The following is a 24,438-nucleotide window of genomic DNA, read 5'->3' as shown; positions in this document are numbered from 1 at the left end:
GGGGGTTTGCGCTGAATCTGTCTGCCAGGATGTTGGCTATGTCTGTAGGTTCGGTATGTTTTGTACCATTATGCAACAATTCAGAGCATATCTGGGAGTTTCCACCCATGTTTCTGACATAACTAAAGAAGGCCTTGTGATTATCTTTAGTGTCTAGGGCAATTTTTTTTTTGAAACTGGCCTTTGATGATTTTATGAGGGATCAAAGTTTCTTGCTAATACTGATCAGAGATGCCTTCCCTTTTTGGGATTTTGCTCTGTCATGTAGTAGCTTTCTCCTTCTGTTGTATGGCTTATTTATGGCTGGGGTCCACCAGACCGGTCTCCTGTTTTTGGAGGAGTGAGTCTTGGTTTTATTTGGGATAGCACGATCCATGCATTCCTGCAGGTGCTCATAGAATGCATTTGTAAAGGATGCTGCGGATTGGGCTGTATCATCCTCTGGCCCAGGGGCTTTGAAGGATTCCACCTCAGTCTTGAGAAGTGCAAAGTTGGCTTTGGAGAAATTCTTTACAGTGATTTCCTTGGCTGGGGGTGGGGACGGGATATGGATGTCCAGGGAAATTTGTTTATGGTCTGATCTTACCAATGAGGGGTTTACCTCTGGTGTGGAACATAGAGTCCCCATGTTGGTGATGACCAGGTCCAATATGTTGTTCCCTCTTGTGGGAGTGGTGACCAGTTGTTTCATTGTGTTAGAGTTTATAAATTCAAGGAACCGTTGGGCGAGGGTGTTTGGGCTTGAGTAATTTTCCCAGTCAATGTTTGGGTAGTTGAAGTCACCCAATAACATAGTGTTTGGAGATACCTTCATATTCTCCAGTGTTCTCAGGAATGCCAAGTGGGGTTCCTGTAATAGGGAGGGTGTTCTGTAGCAGGCTACAAACTGAAAGGCAGTTTTGCCCGCTGTTAGTTGCACATGTATGGTTTCCGATGCTTCGTGCAGTGCCAGTAACCTGGAGGTGTAGGTATCTTTGATGAATATAGATACTCTCCCTCCTTTTGTGCTTCGGTCCGAGTTTTGAGGCCGAAACGCATGGTATGAGTTATAACCTGGTAGTGCTAGGGTGCTCTCAGGAGCCTTGAACCAGGTTTCTGTTACTGCACAGACATCGATTTTCTCCATACTGAGGAGAGTCTCGAGTGCGTGCATCTTGAGGTTTAGACTTTTGGCATTGAGTAGCTTTACCTTTAGTTTTTTTATCTTTGGGTTGTCTATGGAGGTGGGTTTGTCCTTTGAGCCTTGCCTAAAAAAGGCACTATGGGGGTGGCAAGAGCCTTGGCCAGTATACGAAAGCCTAAGGGTGACAGGTGCAAGCCGTCTCTAGCGAAGCAACGTGGCTTGTCGAGCATGTCATCCCAGGCTGACAGACACTGGATCCCCTTTGAATGACACCAATACTTTAGCCAATTGTTGAAACTGATCATTTTGTCTTTATACTGTGGCATCATTCTTGGTGAGGGCAAGATGCTACTCAAGGTCAGGGACATACCAGCCTGGGCTACATGGTCAGAGAGCTCCTCTATGTCTCTTTTCATGTAGTCCAGGGAGGTACGTCTCAGGTCATTCACACCAACATGGACAATGATGGAGTCATACTTGTACTTGCTTTGGAGTGATCTGAGTGCTTGTGTTATGTGGCAGATCCTGGCACCTGACAGGCAGCTTACAATGACCTTCTCCTTGTTCAGTCTGGTGAGTGGGATGTCAGTGTGCCAGACAATAGAGTCCCCTATAACAAGTGTATTTGGTGTGTTGTTTGACCTTATGGGCTGTGACTGTGAGGCACACTGATTTTGTGAGATATGTGATTTGTGGGTATTGTTGAGGGGTGGCTGTTGCTTGGATATCTGCTTAGGAGGTCTTTGCTGTAGAGCCTCCGAGTATGTTTTTGTGTGTTTATGTGTTGGGTATGCAGATGCAATAGGTCTGTGTGAGACTGGATTTGTGTTGTGGGTGGTTACCTTTTCCTCCTGACTGACTGTGCCAGTCTTGGGTTGAGAGAGCTCTGCCTCCAGTTTGGCTGTGTAACTGCATCTCTCACATGTATTAGAGTTTGTTGGAAGGAGGAGAGGGTTGTCTGTGTACATAAGGCAATTGTAACATTGCCTCAAAATTCCCAAATTCATCAGCTGGACTGGAGAGTAACCTTGAAAATGACATTTGGACATAACAGATTAGTATAGAGAACTGTTTTTTTTTACTGATCAGATTAGGGAAGGGAACTGATTTTTCATTTGATCAGGAAGGACCAATAGGGAGTCTAATACTTATGAGAAGTCAAGGAGGGTGTAGTGCTTTAGTTAGTTAGTGTTTCCTTATAAGAGCTGAGCAAGTGCAGGGCTTTAGAAAGAGAATAGAGTGATTACTTTGAGTGTTTGAACAGTTCTAAGGGAAAAAGTGAAGAGCAGACTTTGTGGAGCCTGGAATAGTTTAAACCTGTTTAGGCGGCGCTGTCCTACGCTACGCTGCTCAGTGTGCAAAACCACGCAAAAAGAGATGAAATGCTTACCATATCTAAGTATTAATGCTTACCATATCTAAGTATTAATATTTGGTTAAACATGACATTTGTTTTAGAAGTGAATGTTTTATTGTTATGATGGCTTGGACCCAAAAATAATATATATGAGGTCCAATATGGTGCGTTTTGCTTGGTTAAGATGATACAGCATATAAACAAGAGAAAATGTACACAAAAATATTTTTTTTTCATATTATTAGAGTGGGAATTATTACTAGAGCACCTATTATAATGCTTTACATCAGTTGCACAACAACCAGGTACCACATAACATAGAATCTGTCATATACATTTACATATTTTTAAACGGAAGTAGGTGTGAATCTCAATACCATTACAGTCACACAGATGCTACAAAGGAAAGGCTACCTTCAAAAAGCGGTAATGGACCATATGATCAGCCTGGACCGATTTATTAGTTCTTTTGATGGGAATGCCTGTACAATTATAAAGTTCAATATGAAAGTCCTTCACATCAAGCACCTTAAATAGTGGCTGCAAAGTTTACTCATTCCTTTTTGAAGCATGTAGCTATGTAACAATTTTTAATGTTGTTATGTTAAGCTTTGAACACTACATAGTTATCTGTCGTCTTTTTCATTGCAAGTCACTTAGCGGGACTCGAACCATCATATTTATTTGTTTAGTGTGGTTTGCCTCCTTACTCGTGGGCCTTTCTCAGACTTTTGCTACTGGGATTGATTGTCCACTGGAAGGTAGAGTCCATAGCTACATCGGCGTCTCAGACATTTGACTGAAAATGCTACAATCTGCACTAATTTGGTGGACTAATAAGTGAATTACCAGGCTAGTAACTAATGGGCTTTTATTATTTATCCCTTCATTCTGGTGTTTGTAGCATTCATGTGACAAAAAATGATGAGAGCTTTGGCTGCTATGCAGAGAGAGAATGAATCTATCACAGGTGGGATAGATATATGGAAAAGCGTCCAATTCCTCTCCAAAAGGGAGAAAACACCAACCAATGATTTTGGAAAGCAAACCATTTTTGCTTTCTGACTTACTTTGAAGTGTTTGGAGTAATTGGGAGGTGTATGCATTTCCTTTTCTCATTCATTGTGCAGGGTAAAGAAATTTCTGTAATTTCATTGGTGGAAAGAGGTCACCGGACACATGCCATCTACAAACAAATCTGAGTTAGTTGTAAGCATTAACATCTTTTTGTTTATATCGTCTCTCATTTCACGAGTAATATTGCCGTTCAGGAAATTGGGCATTATGCATGAAAACGCCATACATTGGTGCAGCACTTCAACAGAAAGCTTATGAGGTGTTAATAACGTTTGTTCTCCATCTACTGAAGAACAACTGATGACATGATCACCCTGAAAGCACCCATTTGTGTCTAGTGAGAGCCGCAGGCTTACCTCTCAGCCCAAGAAAACGGACAATGATCGAACTAATGGGGGATAAAGTCCCAAAAACTTTTAAATATTGCTCCTGTATACTTAGAAAGTTGTTGGAATAACAGGTTTAGAATTATGAATTATTTGAAATAAATGGAGTCTGAAATTCAAATGTATGTGATTTAGTTACTTTGTTCCTCAGTGATTTGTAAGAAAGACAATTTATAGATCCAAAAATTAAAATATAAGTCTTTTACTGTTCCGGCCGTAAGTTATTAACTAAAGGATTGATCAGTTTAGATGAAATAATTTTGTAGAACTCAGAAGTATTTACGTACCAGATAATTAAAGTGAGATAGGTACGAACTGGATGTTGTGGTATCTGCGTGTAACTGTTGAGACACTAGCGTGCTTGTTGCATCAGCGAACTTTGCCCTTAGTGATCTTGTACTTCCTGTTTTTAGCCCGAAAGTTAATTGTAAGGTCAGAAGGCTTTTGTTGACTGTATGCTGCACTTCCTCATTTTGTAAAATGGAATTCCGAGATGGCAATTATAATACAAACCAAAGAACAAGGTAAATAACTGGATTAAGTTGGCTTTGCGTTTCCGTTGTTTCAGGATCTATGTGAGCTTCTTGTATAGAGCAAACATCATTTGACTATTTTGACATTGGTACATTAATTTATGCGAAATTGGGTGGTAATTCTTTGAATGCTTTAGAAAAAGCTGATTTGGCTTCTTGGATGGTTTTTACTGAGTAGTTGACACTGTTATGTTGGAAGCATAGAGTCGTCGGGTATTTCATTTGGAATTTAATATTTTTGATTAGGAGGTAGTTGCAAAATGGTGAGAGGGCTTGTCTTGACTGTTTAATTGGTAGTGGTAAGTCTTAAGTGATTGAGATTTTATTTTCGTTCCAAATGATGTTTTTCTTCTTTTTTGCGAAGAAAATAATAGATCGGGCATGTGAGGCATTCAGGATTCTAGCATTTACTTGTATAGGAATGTCAGATGTTTGAGACTTCCTTAGCATCCTGTGGATTCTTTCTATTGTAATTGACTGTAACAACTCCTTGTTTTCAATGACAAGATCAAAAATTTCTTTTGCAAAACTGGTAAGTTGTGATCAATCATACTTTTCTGGAATTCCTCTGATTAAGACATTATTGCATATCTTTCTCACTTTAAGATCTATTATTTTCTGTTGTAAGTCCTTGATGGAAGTATAATTTTCTGAGAAAGCTTTTTGCAACTCCTGTATTTTTATTTCATTATTCATTATTTTTGCCTCATTTTACTCCATTCTTGTCCTGATTTGATCCAAGATATTTCCGAATGATGTTAACTTTGTGGAGAAAGCTTGAATTTCCAATTGAAGAGAAAGTAGAGCAGCTTTGAACTCTTCCATAGTAAATGGTTGGTCAGACTTGTATTTTTGGATTTGCTTAGGAACTTTGGATTGTGATTTATTTGTTTTCTGACTCTTTGTAGAGATCTCCTTTTCCGGAGAGTTGATTAGCGATAACCTTGTCTTAGTGGATTGTGAATGCATTTGTTCCATTTTAATAAGAGCTTTTGATTGCTTGTCTAGGTTGTTGTCTCAGGGCTGGCAGGCCCAAGCACATGTAACCGGAGTTACCACTATACCACTGCTATTGAAGATAGTGTTCTGGCTTAATCAACTCCTTGTTTTCAATGACAAGATCAAAAATTTCTTTTGCAAAATTGGTAAGTTGTGATCAATCATACTTTTCTGGAATTCCTCTGATTAAGACATTATTGCATATCTTTCTCACTTTAAGATCTATTATTTTCTGTTGTAAGTCCTTGATGGAAGTATAATTTTCTGAGAAAGCTTTTTGCAACTCCTGTATTTTTATTTCATTATTCATTATTTTTGCCTCATTTTACTCCATTCTTGTCCTGATTTGATCCAAGATATTTCCGAATGATGTTAACTTTGTGGAGAAAGCTTGAATTTCCAATTGAAGAGAAAGTAGAGCAGCTTTGAACTCTTCCATAGTAAATGGTTGGTCAGACTTGTATTTTTGGATTTGCTTAGGAACTTTGGATTGTGATTTATTTGTTTTCTGACTCTTTGTAGAGATCTCCTTTTCCGGAGAGTTGATTAGCGATAACCTTGTCTTAGTGGATTGTGAATGCATTTGTTCCATTTTAATAAGAGCTTTTGATTGCTTGTCTAGGTTGTTGTCTCAGGGCTGGCAGGCCCAAGCACATGTAACCGGAGTTACCACTATACCACTGCTATTGAAGATAGTGTTCTGGCTTAATCTTGCTTCAAAATCAGAAAATAAGCAACAAATAGGTGAAAGTACATTTTCCCCTTACTTTATATTTGTTTTCCTGTAAGGTTTGATGCAGTGGTAACAAGTGATTTGGTTAGATTATAAATGATTTTTGAGAGCAGGCTGAAGTATCTGCTTCCTAGCTGGTGGCGATCTTAGCTCTCTTTTCTTTAACTGAGGGCAGTTTGTGAAGAGTCAGACAGACCAACCCTTTCCCTTGCCTCAGGGCCAAGCTCCTGGCTGTGTCCAAAAGTCCATCACAGTTTCATGTTAAACAAATGTAAATAAAATAAAATAAATATGTTCTGTCTACCCTGTCTATGAACAATGCAAAAGTCCCCATAGAAAACCCTACAATACCCTCGCTGATGAATGCCTCACCTTGAACTTGCCCCCCTCCCCCCATCTCTAATTCTCTGCAGATCTTCCATGGCACCTGCAGTTTCAACAGACTACCAATGTGACTTGTCCCCACCTATACCTAAGCCATTCCCAAGATGCACCAAGTAACATGCCTACAGAAACTCCCATCAACATGTCCTTAACTACAGCCACATTGTACACTGCTCCAATGGCCGAAATATCCACCACAACAGCATCCCTTGATTGGTGTACCTGTTTCTCTCAGCCTGCCAACCTGCTCTTCACTGCCTGCCTTTTTCTTTCCCAAGCAACTCCAGCACTCCCCCCTGGGGAGCTAGCTTTTTTTATGATGTTAGACTCACCTATTCTGACTTCATTTGCCGATGTTTTAACCATGAGCCAGCTGGCTACCCAATGGATGATGTAGAGGTTTATACCTGATTTAATGAGCTTGTGTACATCTCCCAAGTGAGGTATTGTGTTGAATGCTTTGGGTAGGATAAAGTAGGTGGTATGCACCTTTCCTTACCTCTTCCTTTGCTTTGATGATCTACTGAAAGAAGTCCAGGGGGTTGAGTAGGCATGAACTGCCCTTGAAACCAAACTGGGTTGAATCCAATGTCTGAAGTTAGCTATAATATTATTTATCATATCCATGATTATTTTTTGCATGGTCTTACATATGAGATTATGAGTCAGTAGTTCCCCAGGTCTGTAATTGGTCCATGCAGAAGGATAACAGTTGCAGCCCTCCATTCATTTGGCATAAACCCAGTTTTGGGGCTATGACTGAATAGTGCTTCTAGTAAGCCTGATAGGCCATGTTTCATGCTATTAAACAGGCATGCTGGGATAATATTAAGTCTCATTGATGCAGTGGTTTTGGAGAGTGCACGGAGGACATCTTCCTTATTGATATTTTGGGGAACTATGGTTGGGGATATTTCTTGAGAAGCATCTGAGGGCAGAAAGTAGAGTAAAGGTGAAGCTAAATGTATCAGCCAATACATTTATTATATCTTTTGGCTCAGTATAGGTGGCTTCATTTACATTTTGTTCGACACATTGTTATGTATTGACTTTGAGGTTTTTGTACATCGCTGAAGAATGCTTAGTAGTTGGCCTTAGCCCAGGAGGCTAATTTTACCTCAAATTTGACTTTGGTCTTTTGAGTTGCTTATTTAATTCGATGAGGGGGTCTTATCATGATGGGCATTGCACATCCTATTTATGGGTGTGGTTTTCTTCTTTTTGTCATACAACCCTCTGATGTTGATATTTTACGAGGGTGTCTTGTTTTTTTAGTTTGTCCTGTACCTATTTCAGGAATGCACTGTAGCCTCTATGTAGCTGTGTACATGATTGTGAAGTGTTTTTGTGAATGTCTCCTAGGAAGTGGTGTTACCTGGGTGTGAGAAAGCTTGAAATTTTGCCAGGAAATGACTTAAAAGTAAGGAGTTTGACATGGAATAATCTCTAAAAGTTCTAGGGTTACCTAGTGTCCCAGGTATTATTTTTATTTTGAAGATACAGTTTAATGATCTGATATGACCAGTCAGGATGTTACACTCTGGGGGTGGGGGGGGGGGGTGTGCAACATTTCTCCTTTGTTGTTGAGGACTAGATCAAGGATGTTGGTGCCCCTAGTGGGCATACAGACTAGCTTTTTCTGGGCATTCATGCTGACAAAGACCAGGAATCTTTGAGCCTGCGTGTCTTAGGTCCTGTATGATTCCCAGTTAATGCTGAGGTAGTTGAAGTCACCCATAATTACGGTGTTAGTTGAATGGAGAGTTACTCTAGTTCATAGGTTAATAGGCAAGCACTAGGCTAGCTGCCCTTGCAGGCCATTTTAAGCCTAGTCACTTTTCCTTTTTGTGCTCAGATAACTTATCCCATTTGGTTTAAGATATCTTTATCCCTTCCCCAGTCAATAATTGTATATTACCTCTAATAAGAATAACTAAAATCATACCACAAATAATTTGAGGGGACCCATACATGGACTAATGTATTCAGGAGTTGCTTCTGTCAATTAGTAGTACAGGGGGCAGTCCTGGGGTCAATTTTCTGTTTCCCATCCTTAAATCTAAGTTGTGCTTAAATATGGACAGGGATAAACTTTGTTTTATGTGGATGGGGAGTCTGTTCCATAACAGCGGTATCCTATGCAAGATATACCTGTCCCACTAAACTGTTCTACTGATGTTGCAGAAGAGGATTAAATCCCTTGACCAATTATTTCTGATGCCATTTGACTTGCTGAGTGCAATAAATTCATCAGTAATGGGTCAGAGGATGCCTTGTACACCATACACAGGTCATGTCTTAGCAGCCTGTAGGATACTGAGTATAGTGAAAGTGCAGTTGGTCTATGTATGACATGTTGTTTAGGCCTTACATACTTTTAGAAAGGTATCTCTGTGGACATTCCAGTTGTTGCATGTATCTGGACAGATACATGCCAAAATGAACATTATATTGAATGACTGGCCTAATGAAGGCTGAGTAAAGGGGAGCAATGACATTCCTAGATCTAGAAACACTCTCTGTGCAATATAAAAGGACTTTCTTACAGCAATAGAAAACTTGGCCATTGTTGACAAACTGAAGTGGTTAGGTACAAACCTGTATGTGACCCAGTGGATAGCCTACTGGCTCAAAGATAGGACGCAGGAAGTTAAAATTGCTGAGTCCACATCTACAAAGTGGCCAGTCACAAGTGGTGTTCCTCAGGGATCAGTCCTTGGACCACTCCTTTTTTGGCATTTACTTGTCTGAAGTCAAGGCCAATGTCATCAGTCTCTGGGTGACTAAATTTGCAGATGATAGCAAATTAGGAGTTGCCATTGAATTCCACACTGACACAGATGTTCTCCAGGAAGGGCTGACACAGACATACAAATGGTGTTAGACCCATGGACTTAAACATAATGCCAAGAAATACATAATAGTATCCTTTGGGATGTCATCCACCCCTGTTACTTATCATATTAACAGCACACTCCTTAGAGATGACCCAGTAGTCAGGGACTTGGGGACACACACAGACAGTAATCTAGCCTTTGACCATCATTTGTCCAGAGTAGTGAGGCAATCATTCTATGCTGCATAACTTATGAACAAAGGTATGGCATTTAAGTCCAAGGAAGTCATTTTTCCATGGTAGTCAGTGTTAATCAGATGTATCATTGAGTACAATGCCCCTTTGCTATGTACATAACCAGGCATGTCCAACAAATAGAACATACACAGAGGTTCCTTCAAACAAAATCTCAAAGATGATATTCCAGGGTTACTCTCTGTCACCGCTAGGTCATAGCTATAATTTGGCTCCAGAATCATCTTCTCTTTCTCGATGATTTAAAACTGTATAGTTCATCAGATGAGGAACTGAAAGCATAGCTGCAAGTAGTCAAACCTTTGTCAGATGATATAAGAATGTAATTTGGTCTTGATAAATATACAAAAGCAACCTTTAAAGCTGGAAAACTGCAGCATCAAGAAAACAACAGTTTGGGACAAGAAAGGGATAAAAGAACTTGAGCAAGAGGGAGTGTATAAGTACTTGGGAACTGATGAGGAATCAACAATAAAACATGAACAAATGCGTATAAAACTTAGTAAGGAACAGCATTGACATCTAGGAACAATGTTCAAGCTATAAACCAATTTACTCTTCCTGCCCTAAGTTACAGTTTTGCAGAGATTGACTAGCCCCAAAAGGTGCTGGATAGATTAGACAGGAAAACAAGAAAGATTCTTCATGCTCATCAAATAATTTATAAAAATCAGTGCATGCCTAGATTATATATTCCCCGTTCTGCAGGAGGTATGGGCCAACATGAAATTAATTACATGTATAGATGTGTAATCGTGAGACTGTATACATGTCTGCGACCTTACAAGACCCAAACATAGTGAAAATTTTGAAACATGAGGAGAATAAATCTAAAATTACTTTAGAACAGAAGTAGATAAAAATCAGGCAGCAAGTGAATGTGCCAAAAAACAAAAGAAAGAATATAAGGTGAAGGATCAGATGAGAAGGCAAGAAATGTGAAAAATGTATAAATATAGTTGCAAGTATAGAAAACTCCTGGAACATCAAGTTATGAAAAACCTTATGTTGATCAGGATCAAACTCAGGAATGATTAAGGAGAGGCGAATTCAAACCAAAAGATGAAAGGTTAGTATTGGCGACCCAAGATAGTGGACTATATACAGGTTGGTTTTCAAAATCCATTGAACATGTGGGAAAAACAGGCAAATGTAGGATTTGTAAAACAGAATTGGAAACAGTCGCACATCTTGTTGCTGGCTGTGACATGCTAATGGTAGGACTGTGGATAATATGTGCAAGACTGTTGCATTCGAGATTGTGCAAACATTATAGTATTGAAGTAGCTGAAAAACACTGGAAACATGAGCCACAAATCATCATAGAAAATGATGAAGTCTACATCACATGGCGTCACCCATTACCAACAGTTCAACAGATAGATGTGAAAAAAACAGATATAGTGGTCCATAAAAAGAAGACAAAAGACAAAAGTAGCATTGGTCATTGAAATCGTTGTACCCAGTGACTCAGGGCCTTGCACATAGAGAGACACAAAATCATAAAATATCAGGATTTCCAGGCAGAAATGAGAATATTGTGGAAGAAAGATGCCCAGACAGTTCCAATAGTGGCAGGAGCAATGGGTCTTAAAAAAAAAAAGAATCTACAATTATATTTAGATATGTTACCGATACATGTAAATCCATACGAATTGCAGAAGGAGTCATTACTGGGCAAATTGCAGGTGCTGTGAAGAGCACTTCTGGCTGAGATCAAATATTGAATCAATACTAATTTCATGAACTTTTAATCATACTTTGACTTAGGAATGGGGTCCATTCCCTTCACAGTATTAGAACTCCAAAAGATTTGGAGAAATTAAAAAGCCAGGTTTGTCACTAAAATAATACAGGGCATAAGTAAAACGTCATCTGCAGACCGACTCAAAGCCCTATCCCTGCATTCTATCTTCTACAGGCTGTTGAGGGGAGATCTATGCCTGGCATGCACAGCATTGTCAAACCCCACTCTGATGGACCTCCTGCATATCAGCAAAATGAACAACACCAGAATTACCTGTTCAAAAGAGTTATATCTTGCTTGTGATACAAATAGGACCTACTAGAGAGACAGGTATGTATCCCAGAAATGACCATGTCTCTGGAACAGGCTCCCCATCCATGTGAAGCAGAGTTCCTCTCTAACCCAATTCAAGTACAGCTTGGTCAATTGGATAGTGAACAGGAAATTCATTTCTGGCTTGGAACCTATGCCTCTAATGGACACAAGTAACATGTAAATGGTTCATCTCCCAGGCCCTTGTTTGTAAATGTTTCATCTTCTAAACCCCTGTTTGCACTTATCAAGGATACCAGAACTTGTCAGAGATTTGGGATGCATGGATAGGCTTAAAAAGATCTTTGTGGTCATTAGCCTAGTAAACACCTATGAACCTATGAACATGTTGTTCAAAAGTTAAGTCACTGTACACATGGAGCCATAGTTCACAAAAATATGGTATAGGACTTTGCTTATGGTGACTTGTACTTGGAGGAGCTCAAGTGCTTTATATTGCTTGACCTGCCTTAAGGTGTGTTTGTTTTTGATGCAAATTGACCATATCCACTTTTTGTCCCTTTCTGTGTAGTAGCTGGTCTGTGTGTGTAGAAGGCATTATAGCTCTGCACTGTCAGGGTGCTCTCCATGGCTTTAAACTATGCAATAATACCCATTTGTTAACCTAGTAGGCCCACTGGACACAAAGTCTCTTTTCAGGGGCCACCCTGGAGCAAGTGTCTGGTTTAGTAACTTGATCAAGGGTCAAATTTTAAACTGCCTTGTGTGAGGATCGAACTCATGACCTTCAGATTAGGAAACTGACATGCTGTCTCATGTACTAACAAGGTTTTTTAAATGTACAAGGCAGAAGTTGCCTGTCAATGGTCTGTATGGTACTGAAAGAAAAGACAAAGTTTTCAGATGGTCTACATTGTTTTTAATGAATTAGGCCATTGCTTTTTTAATGAGAAAGCAGCGTGGTCATTCCAGTTGTGACATGTGGGCAGGTAAATATCAGAATGTTCAGTACACGCAATGATTCCTAATAAATGTCAAGTATACTGGAGAAGTTACATCCGTGGAACTGACTGAAAGAACTTTAGTTATAGCTAGTTATAAGCTGTCCAAAGGAAAAAAGGCTTTGTCAAAATGGTGGACATGTGATTATCAAAGTAAAATTCATTGTCAATATAGGTTTCAAGATCTCTACAGCATCAGTTTTCAGATGAGTTGTCAATGTGATAGTTACAAGTGGAATAATGCTTGCTAAAATATATGATTATACATTTCTAGCTTTTAGTTTAAATCCATGGTTTTGACACCAGCTATATGTCTGGGACAGGCCCTCTTTGAGGATCTTGATGCTATGTGGGTTACCAAGTCTGCTGTTATCTGTAAGCTTGGCCAGACATAATCCCTTAACATTAGCTTTGACCTCTGACAAGTAAATACAAAAAAGGAGTTGCCCAAGGACTGAACACTGGGGTACTATGTTAGTGACATGTCCTTTGGAGAAAGTATACCCACTCACCCTAATTTTCTGGATTCTATTTGTGAGCTAATTAGCTATCCAATGAGCTGTATAGAAATTTGCGTTTAGCTGTGAGAGTTTATCTAAATACCCGAGTGCTGGATGGTGCTGAATGCCTTTACAAAGTCTAGAAATGAGGTGTACACATATGTTTTTTTTTCTCTATATCTTTTTTTCTATATCTTTCTTTTTTATTCATACTCTTTGCCATGCATATTTCTCATTCCCTTTTGTATTGCCTTATTTCTTCCCATACATAATCATATTTTAAATAATAACATTCCTATCACTGTCTTTTTTTCATGTACCATTTTTAATATCCAAAATACATATATTGAAGCAAAAAAACCCCAGGATTTATTAAACTCATCCTCACATTTTCTTGCAAAATTTACACTGTTCCTCTTTTCACTGGATTTTATCTTTAATCCCATAAGGAAATTAAAACAAAATTCTAAAGGTTATTTTCCATAAAACTAGGAAACGTATATGCACCACCTAAGGAAATATGCAGATAAGCATAAAAAAAAAAACAAACAAAACAAACAAAAAAAAAAATAAGCAGTTCATTGATGACCCAAAAAAAGTTTTATAGAAAACTGGGAAAGAAGGCAAAAGTAATAGAAATACCACCAAAAAAAAAGAAGAAAAAGTCACATTTTGGAGAAATATCTATGAAGACCCTATGGAACATAACAAAGATGCTGACTGGATAGAAGAAGTAAAATAACTAGTAAGACGTTCAAGTTTACAGAATTTTAAATGGGATGAAGTAACGGACAGAGAAAATGAAAGAAAACTAAGGAAATCTCCTAAAAGGAAAACTCCAGGCCTAGATGCAGTTCCTAACTTCTGGCTATAGGTATTAACATCTGTACATGAAGATTTAGCCCTCAGTAAGAACTGCTTATATGCATACCCTGAACTGACACCAACCTGGTTAAGAAAAGGAAAAAGCAATACTACTCTTTAAGAGAGAACATACACATTATCCTAAAAAGTATACATCAATAAATTGCCTTCCAACTATGTATAAACTTTATACTGGAACTGATACTGACAGAGTTTATAGTTATTTAGAAGAAAACTCAATCATGGCAGTAGAAAGAAGGGAAATAAAAGATAGTCATACAGAACAAAGTATAATTTGTTGTTAAATAAAGTCATAACAGAAAATTGAGAATAGGGAAAAAATCTAAGTATGGTATGCATAGGCTACAAAAAAGCATTTGACAGAATCCCACATTTATGGATTCAAGAGTGCTTACAAATGTATAAAATACACACTACATTGATCAATTACATTACAGTGACCATGAAATAGTGGCAAACCACTCTGCAGCTAAGCCATGATAAAGGACAAATTATTATCCTCCCAGGGATAAAAGTACAAAGGGGAATATTCCAGGGTGACTTTTTGTCACTGTTGTTCTTTTGTCTTGCCCTTAACCCATTAATCAGTCTATTTAACAGATTAGGTCATGGTTACAATTTGGCTTCCAGAAAACAACAAAGTGCAATGTATTCTCATCTTTCTTTCTGTGGGATATTTAAAATTGGATAGTTCATGAAATGAAGAACTGAAAACATAACTGGAACTGGTCAAAACATTCTCAGATAATACAAGCCTGTCATTTGGTCTAAATAAATGTGTAAAAGGAACCTTTAAAGCAAAAATCTGCAGTACCAATAAAAATATCAGTCTGGGACAGAAATATGATATAAAGGAACTTGAACAACAGGGAATGTATAAATATTTGGGAATTGTTGAAGGATCAACAATAAAACATGAACAAATGCAAACACAACTTAATAAAGAATATTTTGAAGACAAAAATTAATACTGAAAATAGCCCTGACATCTAGTAATAAAATCCAAGCTATAAAAGAATTTGCTATTCCTGTTCTAGCTTACATTTTTCTGGTGACTGACTGGATCCAAAAGGTATCTGATCAGTTGACCAGGAAAACAAGAACACTTTTTCATACTTATCAAATGATTTATAAAAATCACTGTATGCCAAGATTATATATTCCCTGTTCTGAAGAGGGTATGGGTCTCCTCAAAAGTGATTAAATGTATAGATTGGCAGTCATAGGATTGTATACTTATCTGCTGACCTCACAAGATCTAAACAAAGTGAAAGTTTTAAAACATGAGGAGAACATGTCTAAGATGACTTACCTGCATAGTTTAGTAGAAGTATTTGTTTGTGTCTTTCGGCTTTTCCCAGTTAGGGGTCGCCACAGCGGAACTCCGGTCTGCTAATGATTGGCAGTTGATTTTTATGTGCTGAGTTACCAGCCCTGACACACAACTTTCAATGAAGGTATGCCTATTCATGCATGTCTCCACGCAGAAGACGCTCTAGCTGAGAATCGAACCGGACAGCATCTTACTGTGAGGCGACAATGCTACCGCAGCACCATTATGTTGGTCACAAAACAAAAACGACAGCAGCACAGAACTTATTGTGAAGTTCATTTTACTTATTTTTACGTCTTATTGTGAAGTTCATTTTACTTATTTTTACGTCTTATTGTGAAGTTCATTTTACTTATTTTTACTTCTTTTATTAAAGTTCTGTGCTGTTGTCTCAGTTCCTGGCTCTGTTTTTGTTTTGTGTCCATAGAGTTTATCGTGCCGTTTTTTTGTTTTCGTGTTTTAGAAGTATATTGGTGTCAAGTGGGAATGGAAAGCAAAGAAAAAGTAGACAAAAATCAAGCAGCAACCTAAATGTCCCCAAAACAAAACAAATCATATAAGGTGAAGGATCAGATGAGATGGCAAGAAACATGGAAAGGCCATAATTATAGTTGCAAGTACAGAAAACTCCTAGAACAACCTTATGTTGATCAGGAGCTGATGCAGGAATGGTTAATTAGAGGTGAATTTACATCCATAGATGAAAGGTTCATATTAGCAGCCCAAGATAGTGGACTACATACTCGTTGCTTTCCAAAGTCCCATGAACATGTGGGAGAAACAGACAAATGCAGGTTTTGAAAAACAGAATTGGAAACAGTCACACATCTTGCTGCTGTGTGTAATACAGTAATCAAACCACACAAACTCCAAAGGAATTAGGAATTCTCCTCAAAAAAAAAAAAAAAAAAAAACACCAAGCACTGCTGTAGCTGTCAATATTCTTTATTCACTTCATCCTGGTACATCAGCCTCAAAGGCCTTCAGTGGAATAACCTAATACAATCCCAGCAACCTTTTATATTCCATCACCACATTAATTTGTATTAAATCAATTAAATAATAGAACAATTAAATCATTTTCTTCAATAATTACAAAGCTTAGAGCTTAAAGATGTACCCCCCCCCCACATATCATACACCATGACTGTATTAAACAAATAAATGGGTGCTAATGGGTTGGAGATGGTGGCATTGCCAAAAAGGCAGATGTCAGAGCTGGACACGGCAGAGATAAAGATGTTAAGATTTGCACTGGGTGTGACAAGGATGGACAGGATTAGGAATCAGTATATTAGAGGGTCAGCTCAGGTTGGATGGTTTGGAGACAAAGCCAGAGAGGCGAGATTGCATTGGTTTGGACATGTGCTGAGGAGGAATGCTAGGTATATTGGGAAAATGATGCTAAGGATGGAGCTGGCAGGTAAGGTGAAAAGAGGAAGGCCTAAGATAAGGTTTATGGATGTGGTTAGAGAGGACATGCAGGTGGTTGGTGTGACAGATCAAGGTGCAGGGGACAGGAAGAAATGGAAACAGATGATCCGCTGTGGTGACCTCTAATGGGAATAGCCGAAAGAGAAGAAGTAGAGGTTCATAACCATTACCTGATATTTTCCATATCTTATATCTAATATATAAATTTAATTTGTTGTGAACTAAAATCCCCCAGATTTTATCACTCCTCAAAATCCTTTGCTTTTTTATTTAAATACAAACTGCTCCTAATAGTAATTGTTTTAACAATCACTTATCTCGTCTGTACTTTATTTTTGATATTAATGGTACGTCATCTGCATAAGACAACATTAATTGCAATCTTATTCTTTTATCATCCATTTATCTTACTTCTCCTAGGCTATTCTAACAGGTTCTTGTGTCTTTAATAACCTATCATTTTTCTTTTTCTTCTTCTCATCCTATCCTTTATATACACTGTCTACTAACTTTCTGACTCTGCACTAACCTCCCTTGTTCTTTTTCTGTGGTATCAAGCACATCATATCTGCTTTCTATCAAAACTCTTTTTATTCCTTATCTCTATATATATGTCCCCTCCAATATTTTCATTTACCTTCATTGTATGCCTGATTTTTGGTCTTTTGATTCTGTTTCCCCTCCCATTGACCATTACCTGTACCCATTTCTTTAACACATGTTCAGCTTGATTAATTTCCTCTTTGGTTCGCTATTCCCTCATTCTTGTATAACTAAAGAACAATAAAATAAGAATTCATCATTTTCCTACATTTCTACATCTTGGTCTGCAATTCTTCCATGGATGACCAAATTCTTCAATTTATCTATATTGTTTCTGTACAAAATTTGACAAATCATCACAAATAGACAAACAAAGAAACGTTTTCGGTTTTCATTTGTATTTTATATTTTCCATCTTTGCATTTAACATTGTCACATTACATGCATGCTGCATTTAGAGCTACCCATACATCTCATAGAGCTTTCCACAATTTTCTTTCATCCAACAGTTTTTTTTTTTATTCCATACACTTTTTTGATGTACGTTTGAGAAATATGTTTTCAATTTATTTCATCAGTTTGAAGTTCTAAAACATAACATTTTTATTTTATTATAAATAAAGTTCTAGTAAACAGTCTTATTCAAAGGACGTATAAAGCATTTTTTCATATTCATTAATAAATTATTCTGCCAATGAAGAAGTGCCAACTGTAACTTATCAAAAGATTTAATCCCTAAATGTATAAGGACTCTAATGTTTTTTTTACATTAATCCCAGTGGTGAAATATTACTGTCAAAAATGAAGTACCCGTCAACAGGCTTTTCTTCATTTATTTAGTTAAATTCTTACCACCGGCTTTCTTCTGACTGCTTGTGCATGTTCCACATTCTGTTACTAAATATTGTCTAATGTTATTTACTGCAACCATGCTTTCACCTGCCAGTCTTTTTATCTGACAAACTTCCTTCTTCATTCTCTACTTCCAATTGTTCTTTTTCCATGCCACTTACAGCCTTCTTACAGAGCACACAGAGGGTCTATGTCAATTATTCAAATGCTTAAAATGTCAAACGTTATATGGTCGAGACCATATGTTTGACATTTCAAGTGTTCGAAGGTTGACTTTTAACGGCGCCGTACAGTGCAGAATGGGAGAATTTCCCATTTTTGCACTGAAGTGCGGTCTCGGAATTGGTATATTTAAGTAGGGGGGTGTGGGAGTGCAGAGGGGCTTGCCCCACTGCTTGCACTCTTAGTGTATGTTTTTCTTTTCTTTTCTTTTTTTTAATTAGATATTCGAACTTCCAAATATCTACCATATGGTCTCGACCATATGGTATTCGACATTTTGGAAGTTCGAATATTTGACATAGACCCCATACAGAGCATCCCTTTGAAGACAGCTCCTCCCATATGTATTTATGGTGGTATTGTATATTACTTGCAATTTACAATACTTATGGCTGTTGTTAATATTAATCTCCCATTATGAAAGATGTGTCATATGTCTAACCTAAATGTTCCACTAAAGTACAAATATTTCTCAGTAATACCACAGTCTTTCTAGATTTGTCCTCTGTGGACATATAAAATGGTCCTCAGTTTAAGCAAAGGAATGTTTGTTTTCTTAGTGCACCATTATTTTACCTGCTTCTAGATGAGTTGACTTCATAATGTCTCGAATGTCTGACTTGTTACAAGCAAGCACAACTCTCATTAAATCAGGGACAAATCTCAAAAGAATCATGGACAAACAAATCCAGAAATAATCAAGGACAATCAGGGACACTTTTAAAGTATTATTACTACTAACTGGAGGCATTGACCGAATAAGAGAAGATGAACTAATACATACCTTCTCAAGTAAAAAAAGCCTATAATTCTAATTAATTACTTATTAAATGTAATCCATCACCTTTTCTTAAAAAAGTGGCCAATTAAAGACAGTTTAAAAAGAATAGAGATAAAATACGAGTCAAAATCAGGGATGTCCCTGAAAATCAGGGACAGTTGAGAGGTATATTCCAGAGGTTTATAATCAGGTTTGTGATCAGAAAAAAAGTTGTTACCTGTTTTAGAAATGGATTCAAAAAGTTTATCTCAATAGCTAAACTTGAGAGTTGCATTTTTAATCGATTATGAGAACAAAGTGGTTATGATCCAATGACTGTTTGCATTTTTGTAGCAAATAGGGAGTTTTAGCTGTTTTGATATACTACAAGTTCTTAAAAGTGTGACACTGCAGAATGGTTTGTATCTTTCTAATTGGCAAAACATTTTACAACTCACAATCCCTTACTTCTGGAATCAAGGACAGTATCTTTCTAATTGGCAATACATTTTACAACTCACAATTTCTTACTTCTGGAGTCAAGGACAGAGTCCCATATCAGAGCATTTTCTAAATATTGGTATTTCTGACTTAAAAGTTGCAAGAATAATAGGATTTCAATTAACATGCTGTTTCTCAAATGAAAAAGTGTGGAGCTTTAATAACAGTCACTATTTCAGATTAGACAGACCAAAATTCTGAGCCCAAATCTGTGATGTCCCAGACAATCCAGTACAAATGAGAGATACGGTACAGTTCACTGTGCAAAGATTATAATTTTTAAATATCATTGTTGGTTTTGCATGTAGTTTTGTTTTAATTACAGTGTGTGTGTGTGTGTGTGTGTGTGTGTGTGTGTGTGTGTGTGTGTGTGTGTGTGTGTGTGCGCATGTTAGTATGAGATTCTCATTTATAAAGCAGAAGTCAAACATAACAACCTTGGTATAGTAAACAAGTTATAATAAGATTCTGAATGAACCTTGTTAAAAAAGTTATTATTCTCCAGACTATGAAGCCTAATCAGCATGATCCATGTACAATGTATACTGTCTCAGTAATGCGCTAAGTAATGATTTTTCCAAAATAATTCAGTAGTACACCACCTGCCTTATATGTTCATAGGTTCATTGTAGGTTATTAAGCTATTGGCCCTAGGGCCTTTACATGCCTAGCTATGTTATACCTGTATTCCCTAGTTGACCTGTGTTAGATGGCCATTTTTCGCAGAGCGAGTCTATGATCAGCACCAACTGCCCCTGCCCATGAGGGACATAGGTGCCACCATCTTCACAAATGTATGGTCTCCCAAAAAATTGTCTAAGTTGCACTTGAATGGGGTTATTGAGGAGCTCTGCTTTATGTGAACGGGGAGTTTATTCCAGAGGAGTGGCAATCTCTGGGAGATATACCTGTCTCTCCAGCATGTTCTGTTAATATCAAAGGTTAGGTTGAGATTCCTGGAGTGAGTGACTCTTGTCCCATTTGATTTGCAAATGTGTGTCGTTTCCATTAGGGCAAGGTCAGAGCCTACTCTGTAGGCCAGGCACAAGTCAATTCTCAGCAGCTTGTAGGATGCAGAGTACACTGACAGAGTTTTCAGTCTTTCCATGTAGGCTATGTTTTGGAGGCCCTGAATTTTCTTGGTGAGAAACCTTTGTGTTCACTCCAGCAGCTGCAGGTTTCTGGTGAGGTACATGTAAAAGGGAGCATTGTACTCTGTTAGTGGTCTGATGAGGGTTGAGTACAGAGGAGTTATAACATCCTTATTCTTCATTGTGATACCCTTGCTTATGAGATTTACAACATAGAAGGCTTTGCTTACCACTGTAGAAACATAGTGATTGAAGTTTAGATTGCTATCAACCTGTGTTCCCAAATCAGGCACCACTGGGTTCAGGCTTGGGGGGAGGGAGTTGCTGTCAATATTGTAATTTGCAGGGACTTCCTCTTTTTCCAAAGGGGATAATAATGCATTTGTTTGCATTTAGTTTTAGTCTGTGGCTTTGGCACCAGTCATTTGTCTGTGTTAGCCTCTTTTTTCTAATATCTTAACATCACTTGGGACCCAGTTTGCAATCATCAGTAAACCTAGTAAGCCAAAGGCCATCTACTTTTACCTGGACTTCCAAGAAATTGATTCCAAACTGTAGAGGGCTCAGCACAGGTCCTTGTGGTATGCCACTGGTAACTGGTCTACTGATAGAGGTGAAATCCCCAACTTTGACAGTATGAATTTTGTCGGTGATACAATTGGCTTCCCATCTAGTGATGTATGGGTTAATCCCCAGCTTCGAGAGTTTCTCAATAATACCTGAATGGGGATTGTGTAAAAAGCCTCGGCTAAGGCAAGATAGGCAGTATGTACTGGTTTGCCTTCATCCACGGCTTTGGTGACATTCTTGAAGAAGTCCACCAGGTTCAATAAGCATGATCTACCCTTAACAAAGCCAAACTGGATTGGGTCAGGAGTTTGAAGATCATCTATGTCCTTGTTGATAAGGTCTACGAGGATTCTTTCTATAGCCTTGCAGATAGGGCTGGTTAGGCTTATTGGTATTTAGTTTCCAGGGTCAGTTGATGGACCCTCTTTATGCTTGGGATTACTGTTGTTGTTCTCCACTCTGCTGGAACAAAACCAGTGCTCAGGCTGAGGTTAAAGAGAGTGCCAAGTCGTTCTGCTTGGTCTTGTTTTAGATTGTTTAGTAAGTAGCCTGGGATGTTATCTTGTCCTATAGAGGCCATGTTTTTGGCCTTGGAGAGCACTGATACAACCTGATCTTTGAAGATAGTAGGTAGAGGACTGGTGTCAGGTATGCTTTGTGGTATGGCTGGTGGAGACAGGGGGATGAAGTTTGTGCCAAATCTGTCAGCTAGCAGGTTGGCAATTTCTTCAGGTTCTGTGTAAGGGGTACCATTCACTATATGTTTGGCACATAGTTGGGTGTTCCCTTTTAGGTTTGGATGTAGCTAAAGAATGCCTTATGATTATCCTCAGTTAGGGATGCTAATTTAGCTTCATAACTAGCTTTAGAGGACTTTACAAGATATCTGATTTTCTTGTTCAAGCTGTAGAGGGTATTGTTCTTCTGCTGAGTAACTTCCCTCTTGTTCTTAGACATCAGTTTCTTCCTTTTGTTATACAACCTATTTACACTTAGGTTCATAGGTTCATACTAGGCTATCTGCCCTAGGGCATTTATAAGCCTAGCCAGAATGTGTTTGGCTTTCACCACCCATTTTAAATTTATTTTGCTATGCCCTTTTTCGAGGTTAGTATACTGTGCCTCTGTCTAACAGTGACACAGAAGTAATACCCGTGGTAAACCTACGATCTCCCATCCACTCATCAAGATTCCTCTTGATGAGAGTCAATGAGGGACTCTGCCTAACCTGGACTGGGATTTTATTCCAGAGTGAAGGGAGCCTCTGGGTTATGAATCTGTCCCTCCAGCATGTCCTATTTATTTCAGTGCTGAGGTTCAAGTCTCTCGAGCGCATAGCTTGATGGGATTTGGATTTTCTGAGGTGCAGCATGTCCACTAATTCCGGGTTGGACATGACTTTATACGTCAGGCACAGATCGCCTCTGAACAGGCGGTATGCCACTAAGTAGAGCTGGAGTTTCTTTAACCGGGCAGCATATGGCATCTGTTTGAGCCCTTTGATCCTCTTGGTGAGGTACTTTTGGGGTCTTTCCAGTTGCTGCAGGTGTCTGGTAAGGTACATCCCAAAAGGGGCATTGTACTCAATTATGGGCCTGATGAGGGATGAGTAAAGAGGCACGATGACCTCCCGTGATCTAGATGTGAATCCCTTCATGATTAGGTGGGCTATATAAAATGTTTTTCTAACCACTTTGGCCACGTAGATGTCAAATGAGAGATTGCTATCAACTTGGGTCCCCAGGTCCCTAATTACTTCTTCTGTACTTAATGGATTACCACCTATGTGGTAATTTGTGGGCACTTTGTTTTTGCCAAAGGGGATGACTATACACTTTTTGGCATTTAGCTTGAGGCCATGGCTCTGGCACCAGTTGTCTGTTTTATGAGGCCCTTTTGGAGGATGCTTGTGTCGGCTGGAGAGTCGATTATGGCGCCCAGTTTGCAGTCATCTGCGAACTTGGTCAGCCACAGTCCTTCCGTGTTGGCCTGTACCTTAGAGAAATATATACCGAACAAGAGAGGTCCCAGGACTGAGCCTTGTGGGACACCACTTGTAACTGGTTTGGAGTCTGACATAGCTTCAGCAATTCTAACCATGTGGGTTCTGTCCTTGAGCCAGTTTGCAATCCATCTAGTGACATAGGGGTTTATATTTAAGCTGGTGAGCTTATCTATAATGCCCGAGTGAGGTATTGTATCGAAGGCTTTTGCGAGATCCAGGCAGGCTGTGTGGACCACCTTCCCCTTGTCAATCGCCTTGGTGACTGTTTCAAAGAAATCAACCAGGTTTAAGAGGCAGGATCTGCCCTTAACAAAGCCAAACTGGGTAGGATCCAGTGTCTGTAGGTCCCCAATATCTTTATTTATGAGGTCCATGATGATCCTTTCCAAAGCTTTGCAGACCAAGCTAGTCAGGCTTATGGGGCGATAGTTTCCAGGATCCGTTGAGGCACCACCTTTATGGAGAGGGACCACTGTTGCTCTACGCCACTCTTTTGGCACATATCCTGTAGTAAGGCTGAGACTGAACAGTAGTTTTATGTTTGGGTTTAGCTCTTCTTGGAGTTCATGTAGGACGCAGCCCGGGACACCGTCTGGTCCCATTGATGCTGTGTTTTTTACTTTGGAGAGGGCATCTCTTACCTGAGCATCTGAGATGTCAGGGGGGCAGCACTCTGCTGGGATAGATATTTGCCCATTTGGTGGGGAGGGGGGAGTTTGCACTGAACCTGTCAGCTAGGATGTTGGCAATGTCTGTGGGTTCAGTGTATTTTTTGTCATTTTGGACTAATTCTGAGCATATCTGGGAATTACCACCCAGTTTCCTAACATAACTAAAGAAAGCCTTGTGATTATCCTTAGTGTCCTGTGCAATTTTTCTCTCGAAGCTGGCCTTAGACAATTTTATGAGTGCCCTTAGTTTTTTGCTAATACTGATCAGTGATGCCTTCCCCTTTTGGGATTTTGCTCTATCATTTAGTAGCTTCCTCCATGTTGGTGATGATCAGGTCCAGTATGTTTTCCCCTCTTGTGGGAGTGG

General features: G+C 38.8%; 1 pseudogene; it reads left to right on the top strand.

Moving 5' to 3' along the window:
- Window positions 1–24,438, top strand: part of LOC122788713 — an 86,988-nt pseudogene that overhangs the window by 33,559 nt on the left and 28,991 nt on the right.

Source organism: Protopterus annectens, chromosome 14.part0 (genome assembly GCF_019279795.1).
Source record: "Protopterus annectens isolate FY-2018-M chromosome 14.part0, PAN1.0, whole genome shotgun sequence".
Lineage (NCBI taxonomy): Eukaryota > Metazoa > Chordata > Ceratodontiformes > Protopteridae > Protopterus > Protopterus annectens.
This window is presented reverse-complemented; position numbering and strand designations above follow the sequence as displayed.